This window comes from Phacochoerus africanus, chromosome 2, assembly GCF_016906955.1.
Source record: "Phacochoerus africanus isolate WHEZ1 chromosome 2, ROS_Pafr_v1, whole genome shotgun sequence".
NCBI classification, from domain to species: Eukaryota; Metazoa; Chordata; class Mammalia; order Artiodactyla; family Suidae; genus Phacochoerus; species Phacochoerus africanus.
In genome coordinates, this window is record NC_062545.1 from 230,993,732 (window position 1) to 231,006,404 (window position 12,673).

Consider the following 12,673-nt stretch of genomic DNA (forward strand, 5'->3'; position numbering starts at 1 on the left):
AGGCTTTAACAAATGGGCTCACTTTTTGATGCACTACCTCAGACTTCAAGAAAGCTCTTTGGGTGGGTTTTTGTTTGTTTTGGCGGGGGGCGGGGCTTAAGGAAAAAAATTGTATTTGTCAATCAGCAGAGTAAAAATTAGCTGAGTTCGGCTGTGCGTGTGGGGCATATCTGCCAAAAACTATGAACTAGCTAGGATAGTAATTGTGAAAAATGATTGTAAGCCACATGGTTCCTTCTCAGCCAGCTGGATGGTGTTCAGTTCTCCAAGTCTGTGAGGCATTGCTGTTTCTGTGGTTGGCACACATTTTCCTAATGACTTATACTGTCATTTGACTCTAATAAAATCTGGTGGAGTTTGTGGCATTATTGTCCTGGCAGCTTAGAAATCATCCTTTTTACAACACCCCATTTAGCTGTTTTAATTGAAAATGCAACATGGTGTAAATCTGCAACCATGTGGCCCATCTTGATGCAGAAGGTCTTCTGAGAAAGGACAGACTCCAGCCAGGCTGCAAATGATTTAGTGGTAGGAACTACTGGGGGTTGAGATGTGGTTTGGGTGAGCTAGTGTTTGCTTCCAGCTAGCTCTGTGTCTATGGAAAGGTATTTTAGCTCTCTCAATCTTAGCTCAACTGAAAAGGTGAGGAATATGGACTAGAGGCTTTCCTAAGTTCATTCCTGCTTGGACCTCCTCTTGTTCCACATGGAAAGTTGAACTGGATATTGAGCCATAGGGGTCCATGCCTTGATTTCCAGCTCAGACCCACCATGTCCTATGAGTTCCTCACTGCTGCTTTGTTTCCTTAGTACAGTAATCTCAGCATGTCCCCTGTCTTGGGGTTCCCAAGACCATCTCCCAGGTGTGGTGATTCACTAGGAGGAGTCACTTGATTCAGCACAGAGTCATATGGCTTTGATATATTTCAGTGAAAGGATATAATGCAAAATCAGCAGAAAGAAAAGCCATGTGTGGGGCAAGGTCCAGAGGAAACCAGGCTTAAGTTTATTAGAGACTTCTCTGAATGAAGTCACATAGAAAGCACTTAATTCCTCCAGCAATGAATTGTGACAACATGTGTGAAATGTCTACCAGAGAACTTGTGAGGGGCTCAGGGTTTTTAAAGGGGGTTGTTCATGTAGGTACTTTGTACCACCCATGTACCCAAATTCTCCACTCTGAGAAGGCATTCAGCACAAACCATATTGTTTGCATAACTGGTTTAGGCAAAGTGAGACATACTTATGAAACCAAGGATATTAAGGGAGCTAAATACATGATTGGCTGAGTTGGAATAATGCTCCTCCTTTATTAGAACTTCCTATTCACTGAATGAATAAATTAACAAAAAAAGAAAAAATACCCATAAGTGGTAATTCCAAGAAAAAGCAAACTTGAATCCCGAGTGTGGTCCATATTTGTTTTACAGTCTGGAAAAATCCCAACTGAATTCCTATGAGTTCCTATGAGGCAGATGTTTATTCATGTATTCATTCATTCATTTATTCATATTTAGTGGAGGTTTATTTTTTCTTGGTTTTTGACACCAAGGATAAAAAAGAGTCAATGGTGCTTTTTTTTTTTTTTTTGTCTTTTTAGGGCCACACCCGCAGCATATGGAGGTTCCCAGGCTAGGAGTCCAATCTGAGCTGCAGCCACTGGCCACAACCACAGCCACAGCAATGCCAGATCCGAGCCGCATATGTGACCTACACCACAACTCACAGCAATGCCAGATCCTCAACCCACTGAGCAAGGACAGGGCTCGATCCTGCAGTCATGGTTCCTAGTTGGATTAGTTTCCGCTGTGCCACAACAGGAACTCCTAAATGGTGCTTTCCTTAATGAAGAGTAAGTTGAGCATTTTATGGGCAGAGGTTTGGGAAATTGTAATCAGTTTGTCTAATCAGTTGATGGTAGTTCATTGAAGGTACCAATAACAAAACCCTAATTGGAACTTACTGATTAACTCATGATGATTGGGTTGATTTCCTGTGATTTCATTAGCCCATGTGATGGCTGTGATAGAAGTCAGTATACTAGTGGTATTAAGTTAACCTATAATTAACTAGTCAAAGTATTTCTAGAAGAGGCCAGTAAAAAAAAAAAAAATCACTTCAGATAATAGTCTTTCTTGCCCAGTGCAAATTATTACAATCTTCTTCATTAATTTCCTTGAGCAAATATATGGAATATAACGTATTACATACTGGTGGTTTATATTCTCAACTTAAAAACATTAAAACTTTAAAGAGTAAAAGTACATCTGTAGTCTTGCCCTTTGAGCCTGACACTAACCTGATGAAGGGTCAGTTGACAGAAACAAAGTTGTTATCAAAATTTTAGTCAGATTTTTCCTTAATTAGTAACTCATTTTACGTTGTAGAGCAGATAGCATTGACCCTTGAGCTCACTTAATCTGTCTTAACATGTTGATTCAAGTATTTTAAATCAGTTTTTCTGAATTCATCATTTCTCATTTACTTTTCACCCAGTATTGGGGTTAGTTCTAGTGATCAAGGCACATTTTTTGCCTGATTTTAACGCATTTCTTTGCCAGTAAGTAGGGTTCTCTTAGTAAGTACTCAATAAATGCTTATCAAGTGAGTGGAGGTTTGGTCATTTAGACTTCATCACTTTCCGAATTCCCAGAACCACGTTTGCTCTTCCTAAAAGGTGAGAGTGTCTGCAAGTGTATTATGTTGAGAATTCAAATTCTAAATTCATCTGAGATGGAGGTCTCTGGAATGCTGTTTGTCCTTCATTTTGGCTGGCAGTGAACTTGGCCAGGAAATTAAAGGAATAAAAGAATTGAGTCTTAGCAATCCAGTGGTGAGAAGACTCAGAAAGCAGAAAAATGCCTAAATAGCCTGGGGAGGGGAAAGTAATAATCATCTTCAAATAGAACACACATGCACTTCCATGTGATTTATCCAGGTCCCATTTTTTTTTTTTAAGGGGGAGTTCCCATTGTGGCACAGCAGAAAGGAAATCTGACTAATATCAGTGAGGATGTGGGTTCGATCCCTGGCCCTGCTGTGTGGGTTACGGATCCAGCATTGCTATGAGCTGTGAGCTCTGGTATAGGTTGCAGATGTGGCTTGGATCACACATGGCTGTGGCTGTGGCATAGGTCAGCTGGCACCTGCAGCTCCTATTCAAGCCCTAGCTTGGGAACTTCCATATGCTGCAGGTGCACCCTAAAAAGCAAAAAAAAAAAAAGTGTCTTAAAAATCTGATGTTTGAACATGTTACCTAGTGATAAAGAAACCATCCTTATCTTTCATTTAACTCAAAAAAATTCAGCAGGACTGAGCAGTAGTAGTTTAAACATGGCAAGTATATGCAATTTTTTTTTTATTATTCCTAGTCTGGTATAGCATATTTTATATGCTTGTTCACATTTTGCTTTCTTGCCTGTGCTCTGTAGCCCAGGCCCTTCTGCTTCATAGCCATGGACAATACACAAGCACCCAGAAATAAATGCTTTGAATGTTTTTGAAATTAGTGCTTTGCATCAGGCGGTCTTTAAGAAGGTATTGGTGGTGGGGGTAAACCTCAGGAACCACCAGTTTGGAATGGGACGGAAAAATGACTTAATGCAAGCCCTCAGTTCGTGCTTAATACCCACCTTGTATGTTTTCAGTCACCAGAAATAGATTGTTTTCAGTCACCAGCCCTTTCTTTCCATAATGACCAACTTGTTTAAAAACACTTCTTGGTAGTTGATCAGCAATTCATGTCTCTATCACTCCATGCGAACCTGACGGTCTATATTCCAGGTTGAGAATCATAACTGGTCCCTATTTAACCAGCTTTCATTGCAAATGTTACAGAGACTTTGTGGAAGTTTAAAGCAAAAGTAGAGAGAGAATAATAGAATGAACACCCCTGTTCCCATCACCAATCTCAATAGTTACCAACTCAAGGCCAGTGGTCACTCACTTATTGCCCCCTCATTCTGATTATCTTAAGGCAACTCACACATTTCATTTAATTTCATTTCATCCCTGAATATTATAGTATATATCTCTTTAAGTTAAGGAACATTTTACATTTTAGAATGGATAAGCAATGAGGTCCTACTGTACAGCATAGGGAACTATATCCACTTTCTTGGGATAGAGCATGATGGAAGATAGTATGAGAAAAACAATACATATATATGTACATATATATGGATGGACTGGATTACTGTACAGCAGAAATGGATACGACACTCTAAATCAACCATACATTAATAAAAATGAAATTTTTAAAAAGATAGGAACATTTTTTAACAGAAAACTGTAATACAATTAGAAGAGGTTAAATATGATAATTTCTTATTATCAAATAGCCAGTGAATTTTCAGATTCTCCCTATTGGAACGTGCTCTTTTCTTTGTAGCTTGAGTCAAGATCCAAATAAGTCTCATCCATTGGTTGATTGATATGTCTCTTTATTCTATAGATCATCTTTATTCTTTCCTTTGAAAATATTTCGTTGAAGAATCTAAGTTACTAAGAGCTTCCTGTGGTCTCGATCGATTGTTTTGCTAACTGAATTCTCATGGGGACAGTTAGTACATTCTTTTTCCAGTATTATCAATAAACTGATAGATAGTAAAAGCTAAAGGCTTGACCCGATTCAAATCTGTTTTTTATTTTGAGGAATGTGTGACTGCTTACTATCTAGTCAGCATGGGTATTTCCATCAGGAGGTACAACATGGCTGTTTGTCACTCTGCAATCTTAGCAGCTACCATTGTGCAGATCCTTTAATTATTCTTTGGGATTTGCAAAATAGTAATCTCCTTCTGTAACTCCTTCTTCACTTATTGGGAGAAATACTTTAATAAAGAGAATCATCATTTGGTACAGTGAGGTATACTTTCCTACAGGTAAGGGGTTATTTACGAGGGGTTATATCCCTACCATTTGCCAAAAGGCACCAGTGAGCTTTTTTTCATCACTTCATTGTAATTCATGGACCTAAGTGTATTTCATATATTATAGATCATTGAAATTATAAATCTTATTCTTGCTTAAAATGCCCCATTTTTGGTTAGTGAGAAGCCATCCAATTTCCCTCTTAGGTCCTTTTGATATGACTTAAGTATTCTTTGACAAGCTGTTTCATACTCATTTTATATATTTCCTATTGCAGACATGGAACCAACCATTTCTCCACCTACCCCTAGTTCTCTTTTTTAAAAAAATTGATATTTAGAGACCACAATATGAATACTGAGGTTCTCATTACTATTGCATCATTCTTTAGGCCTTTTTAAAAAAAATAATTTTATTGGAGTATTGTTGATTTACAATATTGTATTCATTTCAGGTGTAGAGCAAAGTAAATCAGTCATACGTATAAATATATCCATTCTTTATGCCCATGTAGGTTATTACAAACTATTGAGTAGATCTTCCTGTTCTCATTAATCATCTATTTTATACAGTCACATGGTATGTGTTGTTCCCACCCTCTCAGTTTTTCCCTCCCTACCACGGTTTCACCTATGGTAACCGTAAGATTGGTTTTGAAATCTGTGAGTTTGTTTCTGTTTCTTAAAGAAGTTCTTATCTATTATTATTATTTTTTTTCTTTTTCTTTTTTTTACTTTTTTTTAATTTTTTTTTTTTATTTTCCCACTGTACAGCAAGGGGGTCAGGTTATCCTTACATGTATACATTACAATTACATTTTTCCCCCACTATTTGTTCTGTTGCAACATGAGTATCTAGACAAAGTTCTCAATGCTATTCAGCAGGATCTCCTTGTAAATCTATTCTAAGTTGTGTCTGATAAGCCCAAGCTCCCAATCCCTCCCACTCCCTCCTCCTCCCATCAGGCAGCCACAAGTCTTTTCTCCAAGTCCATGATTTTCTTTTCTAAGGAGATGTTCATTTGTGCTGGATATTAGATTCCAGTTATGAGTGATATCATATAGTATTTGTCTTTGTCTTTCTGGCTCACTTCACTCACTATGAGATTCTCTAGTTCCATCCATGTTGCTGCAAATGGCATTATGTCATTCTTTTTTATGGCTGAGTAGTATTCCATTGTGTATATATACCACATCTTCCGAATCCTTATCTATTATTTTTAATGAGATTCCACACATAAGTGATATATTTGTTTTTCTCTGTCTGATTTCACTTAGTATGATAATCTCTAGGTCCATCCATGGTGGCATTGTTTCGTTCTTTTTTATGGTGGAATAACATTCCCCTTTCTTAGGTCTTTTTGTTGAACAAAGTTGGAAATAAGTATTTTTATGTATAAAATACACCCTGAGCTCAAACAGATATTTTCAATTTAAGATAAATTCTGCAGAGTTTATTCATCCTCATCAGTCTTACCTGCGTTTCTTTTCCCATGATGAAAATCCTTTTCTCAGTGATACCAACAGAATTCGTCACTGGTTTTTTATCTTACTTATGTGACTTTCATCTTCCTATATGTGACAATATTTTCAACTAACAGTACTACCACCAGCACCGTGGTACCTGCAAACAAAACTACATTTGTGCTCTTTTTCGTGGTGCCTTGGAGGCGGTCGGCCGCTTGAGGATGAAGTTGAACATCTCTTTTCCGGCCACTGGCTGCCAAAATCTCATTGAAGTGGACGATGAGCGAAAACTTTGTATATTTTATGAGAAACGCATGGCCACAGAAGTTGCTGCTGACACTCTGGGTGAAGAATGGAAGGGTTATGTGGTCCGAATCAGTGGTGGGAACAACAAACAAGGATTCCCCATGAAGCAGGGTGTTTTGACCCATGGCCGAGTCCACCTGCTACTGTGTAAGGACATTCCTGTTACAGACCAAGGGGACTGGAGAAAGAAAGCGCAAATCAGTTCGGGGTTGCATTGTGGATGCCAATCTAAGTGTTCTCAATTTGGTCATCGTAAAAAAAGGGGAGAAGGATATTCCTGGACTCACCGATACTATTGTGCCTCGCCGTCTGGGGTCTAAAAGAGCTAGCAGAATCCACAAACTTTTCATTCTCTCTAAGGAAGATGATGTCCGTCAGTAAGTAGTGAGAAAGCCCCTAAACAAAGAAGGTAAGACACCTAGGACCAAAGCACCCAAGATTCAGCGTCTTGTTACTCCACGTGTTCTGCAACACAAACATTGCCGTATTGCTCTGAAGAAACAACGTACTAAGAAACTTAAGGAAGAGGCTGCAGAATATGCTAAACTTTTGGCCAAGAGAATGAAGGAGGCCAAAGAAAAACGTCAGGAACAGATTGCCAAGAGATGGAGGCTATCCTCTCTGAGAGCTTCTACCTCTAAGTCTGAGTCCAGTCATAAATGAGATGTTCTAAGAGAAATAAATAACATCAAATCTTCAAAAAACAAACAAACAAACAAAAAAAAAACCCCGCTACATATGTTATCTGGTCACATTACTTGTTTGAAATTACTCTGGAATATATCTCTTTCTACAGAAATTTAAAGTGCCTCTCATGTTGCTCCACAATCTTCTCAAGATGAACTGTCTCCCATTCTTTAAAAATGAAATCTGTATACAAAATGTTACATGGTTTTAAGTCTATTCTACTATCATAGTTTTTTTATCAGTATGTTTTAGTTTATTTCACATTCTTTGCTGTCCTCAGAAGGATAGAAAATATTACAGAGACATGTGTTCCAGCTTGTGCAGGTACAAATGGAGAGAAGCAGCTCCATCTGTTCCAGCATCCTGATGCCTGGATTTTAATATTCTATTTTGAAGGGATGAAATTAACTGCACTAGGTCTATGCACAATAGCATTTAATTATTTCCCTTAATGTGACTACTTTAGAAAAGAATGTGTTAAACTTGCCGTTCTTTATTGGTTTGAAAGATTAGACAAGGCAAGACCATCCAAGAAAATGAAAGATTCAAGAGATTCATAATGATCAAACCTGATTCACTCTGGACATGTAAAAGAAATGTGCAGTGAACAAATCATTTAAACTAGTTGTACACGCTAATGAGCATTGAATTAGTTCTGTCCTCCCAGGACTTAAAAACTAATAGTTACCGCAGACTGCTCAATAAAAGCATTAATTCTGTGTGTAACAGGAGGGAGAATGAAGGAAAGCAACAGGAAATGCAATTCCCACAGAAAAAGTAAATTGGTAATGATTTTATTTGTTCAACAACATGTATTGAGCTCTCCTGTCTATCAGGCATATTTAACCTGCTTGGGATACAAATGTGAAAAGATTGTGTTACAGGCAAACTGGGAAATAACTAACTTTCTGTAATATTTAACTGCATAGTTAGGCATTTTAACATTGAGTTAAAATCTTTAGTTTGGACCTCAAATTTGTAACATGGAAATTAAAGTGATATTGCAATTAAATGATGAAACATGACAGGATTTCCTTGCAGGCGTGTGATTTCCACACAATTATTACAGAAACTATTTCTCATGGAATGAGGCTTCTAAGGATTGTTCATAGCCATCTTCAGAATCACTGGGGTTGGGACATAGTGATTGGAACAGACTTAAAAAGGTTTCTTTATTTCAGGGCTTCTCAGAATCTTTATTATCCCAGTTTGCTTTGTGAATTGAGGAGAGAGGAACGTGAATGTAAACGAATAGTTTGTCACATTTATTTGTACAAGGGAATACATTTTAAAATGAAATGTTGTTTCAATTGAGACTGACTTGTAAGTGAAAGAAAAGTAAGCCCAAATTGGGAGAAGGAAAACTAGTGGGGGGGGGGGATATTTACTGGCTCACCTTACCCCAGATGGAACATGCCTCCCTTATGTGACGCAAGAGGTACAATAGGAACCTAATTCTTCCTGCCGCTGAGAATAGCTGCAGTGGTTGGTAACACTCTGAAACAAGCTTTCTTTCGTGATTAGAAGATAGCCACTAGTAGTTTCTAGTAGAAATCTTATGGAGAAAACAGGAGCCACTACTTTGGTGTTAGAAAAATTCTTGGGGATCCACACATTCTTCTCTCCTCCTCACTTTGTTCCCTATTCTCTTCTTCTTCTTCTTCTTCTTTTTTTTTTTTTTCCCTGTCTTTTCTAGTGCCGCCTTCAGGGCATATGGAGGTTCCCAGTCTCAGTCTAGGTTTCCAATCAGAGCTGCAGCCGCCAGCCTACACCACAGCCACAGCAACTCAGGATCCGAGCCTTGCCTTCGACCTACAGCACAGCTCATAGCAATGCTGGATCCTTAACCCACTGAGTGAGGCCAGGGATTGAACCCACAACCTCGTTGGTTCCTAGTCGAATTGGTTAACCACTGAGCCACGACGGGGAACTTCCCTATTGTCTTCTTGTTTTCTGACTGCTGAGTGTCTGCCTTGTCAGATACCTTTGGGACAAAGCGATTTAGGGGATCGTAAGTAGTGAATAAGAGGTAGCATGAGGCTCAGAAATAGAGGTCAGTCACCCAGCCCAACAGAAATCTCAGGGCCTGGGAGAGCATCTTTGTTCCATGCAGTTTCCTTGGGCAGAGTGAATGAAGGTCGCTGTTGGAAAGCCCTCACCAGAGAGCCTTAAAGAAGAGACAGCTGCCTTGCCCCCTCAGCCAGAGCAACGCATGGTATCTGAGGACACGGTGGTGGGTGGTCTGGAGGTGCTGGCTTGGCTTTCACTTGGGTCCTGGTGTGGCTAGATGGCAGCTGTCTGTCCTTGTTTCTTTCTGTTCTGTTCACTTTTAGAGCTCCTTCCCCCATCTTTATATATTTAATTTTATTAGTTGAAATGTATTTTGGAATATGTAAAACGTGTATCAAAGTGAGATACATGGAATACTAAAAAGGCCTTTTTCCTTCCATTTTGCTTTTGTCACTTAGTCTACCCTGGAAATCCTTCCTTATTAGTTCATAGAGATCCTCTTTTTTTCACAGCTGTGTTATGGGAGAGTTACTGTAGTTGATTTGACCAGACATCAATGTGTTTTTTATTTTGTTTTTGTAAAATATTTTGTCTTTACAGATAACTCTGTAGTGAATAAGCTTGTACATGTTTTTTTTGTGTCATTGGAGGTGTAGTTTCAGGATGGCTCAGTCAAAAGGTAGAAACAAATGTAGGTTTAATGTTCAGTCTTGCCTAATCCCCCCCAGCAGGGGCTAGAACAGTTTATGTTCCCCTTAACCACGTTTGAGAGGACCTGCTCCCCTCACCTTGCCATGTTGTCAATGGCTGCATTTTGGGTAGTTTGATAGATGAGAAATGGCCTTTCTTTGTATTTCAGCTGATGTCAAAAACACAATGCCTGCTTTTGTATAATTTGCATTACCGTAACCCTTTGTTCCTGGACATTCAACTTAACTCTGTTTTTGGAGTTAAGAGTCTGCTTTGTGAGCCACTCTTAATTAATGCATTTTTCTTTTAGTGGAGTCTTTTTAAGCCCATTTACATTTATAGATAGGACCAAAAAGCCTCAACTCTTGTCATGTTATTTACCTATTGTCATATTATGATATAAATGATTTGTATTGCATAATTTTACTGTTTCATTATGTGGCCTGTTTTTACTCTTTTATTTATTTTTTTTAAATTTTTTTTAAATTTTTTTTTGGTCTTTTTTGTTGTTGTTGTTATTGTTATTGTTGTTGTTGTTGTTGCTATTTCTTGGGCCGCTCCTGGGGCATATGGAGGTTCCCGGGCTAGGGGTCGAATCGGAGCTGTAGCCACCAGCCTACGCCAGAGCCACAGCAACGCAGGATCCAAGCCACGTCTGCAACCTACACCACAGCTCATGGCAACGCCGGATCGTTAACCCACTGAGCAAGGGCAGGGACCGGAACCCGCAACCTCATGGTTCCTAGTCGGATTCGTTAACCACTGCGCCACGACGGGAACTCCTGTTTTTACTCTTTTAAAATAATATCTTTTGGCTTTGGGGAAGGTTTATATTATTAATTTAGTGTTTAAGACAAATGACTTTTAAACCTCCTCAGGTCCTTTTTTCTTTCTATATTTAGATTATCAACTTTAAACCATATCCTTTAACTCTTCCCTATCCAACTATTCATTAGCTTACTCTATTTTACCATTTCTATTTCTTTTCCCCTCCCATCTTCCATTCTTTATTCCTACTTTGTCAGAACACCTAGCACATACTTAGTCTTATTCCATCCTTGTTCCCACCTTTGCTTCTATTCTTAGAGCAACAGTTAATTATATTTTCATGCACACCATCAATTATTTTGCAAGTTATATCTTGGTTGGATGAAGCACATCTTCTGCTAGACTACCTAGGAGGGGCTTACAAGTGCAGTATTTCTCGAGTCCTTAATTGCATAAATAATATAAGCTTGATACATGAAAGATACCTTGGTTTATTTTTCTTCCTTTGCAAGTGACTCTTTTTTTTTTTTTTTTTTTTTTTTAAGTCTAGAAGCCCAGGGGATTTTGTGCTTGAAAAATTAGGTGTAGTTTTGGAATTCCCACCATGGTGCATCAGGTTAAAGATCGGCATTGCCACAGCTACAGCATAGGTTGCAGCTGTGAGTTGGATTCCATCCCTGGCTCAGGGGTTTAAGATTTACTTATAGCATGGGTACAGCCAAAAAAAAGAGTAAAAAAAATTAAAAAAGAATATTAGACACAATTTTAAGCATATTGGATCTTCTTTGCCTGTTTTATTGCTTACTTGCTCTTGAATCCTTTTGACCACTACTTTAGTTTTGTTCTTTTCACGTTATTTATGCCTTTCCTCTGTTTCTGGTTATATTTTCGGTTGAATCAATTCTCTCTCAAACACTTTGTAATTTAGTTTTTACTTTTAACATAATTTTGTCTTTGGTTTATTTCTAGGACTTAGTCAAGTCTAATTTCACATCTTCCTTTTTTCTATCCATATAATGTTCTAGAATTTTTAAATTTGAGATATATTTTCCTGTCTCAGATTCTTTTCTTTTTTTTTTCTTCAGATTCTATTTTAGTGTATTTCCTTTAGGTTCGTGTGTTGTGTTCCATTGCAGATTTTCTTAAGCAGAATTTCTGTAAACTGGAATATTTTGATTCACTTTATGTTTTGTTCTTATAGAAATATTGAATGCGTAGTTGTCTACTGGTTTCCATTTCACTTTGAAATGTTTTCTTTTCTTCGATCTTAAGTAAGTTGTGTGTAGAAAGCTGACTGGTTAATAAGTTCCATTGTTCAACAATATGCTAATATTTTGGTACAGCATATTGTTTTGGTCACTGTTTTTGGAGGGAGTTGAAGGAGGGTGGTTTGTCTTCTTAACTCCTTTCCCATCCATTCTTCACAGAGCACCCCTTCCAAGTTCTCCCTGCTTCCCCAGAAATGGTGCTTTCTAAGATGGCCATCTCTGCTCCTTTGCACTGTGTGGTGGTTTTATCTGTGTTCTTTCACCACAGGAATTTTGCTCCTTTACTTTTGCTCAGTGTTCACCTGACTGACATCATTGCCAGAGCTAGTTCTGTGGGATTAGCATGTTTTTCTCCTGTTAATGAGTATTTTGGAGGTTCATTATACTCTTTTTCAACCAGGTATGGTATAGGTATGTGTTGTCAATATTTTAGTATTTTCTCCTATTTGAGCTATATATTTTTTTTCTTTTTTTTTTGAAGAGATTGAGATTTAGGTGGTTATCATTCTCCTATTGAAACTGGAATTAGATTCTTCAGAGCTTATTTTGGATACGAAGAAAAGGGAACTCTGCATATTTTCCTCTCTTTAATTCCTGTTATAGCAAT

General features: G+C 38.1%; 1 protein-coding gene and 1 pseudogene across 2 annotated transcripts in view; both read left to right on the forward strand.

Moving 5' to 3' along the window:
• Nucleotides 1–12,673, forward strand: part of PCSK5 (proprotein convertase subtilisin/kexin type 5) — a 457,211-nt gene that overhangs the window by 94,615 nt on the left and 349,923 nt on the right. The window lies entirely within an intron of this gene.
• Nucleotides 6,523–7,321, forward strand: LOC125120072 (40S ribosomal protein S6-like; annotated as a pseudogene).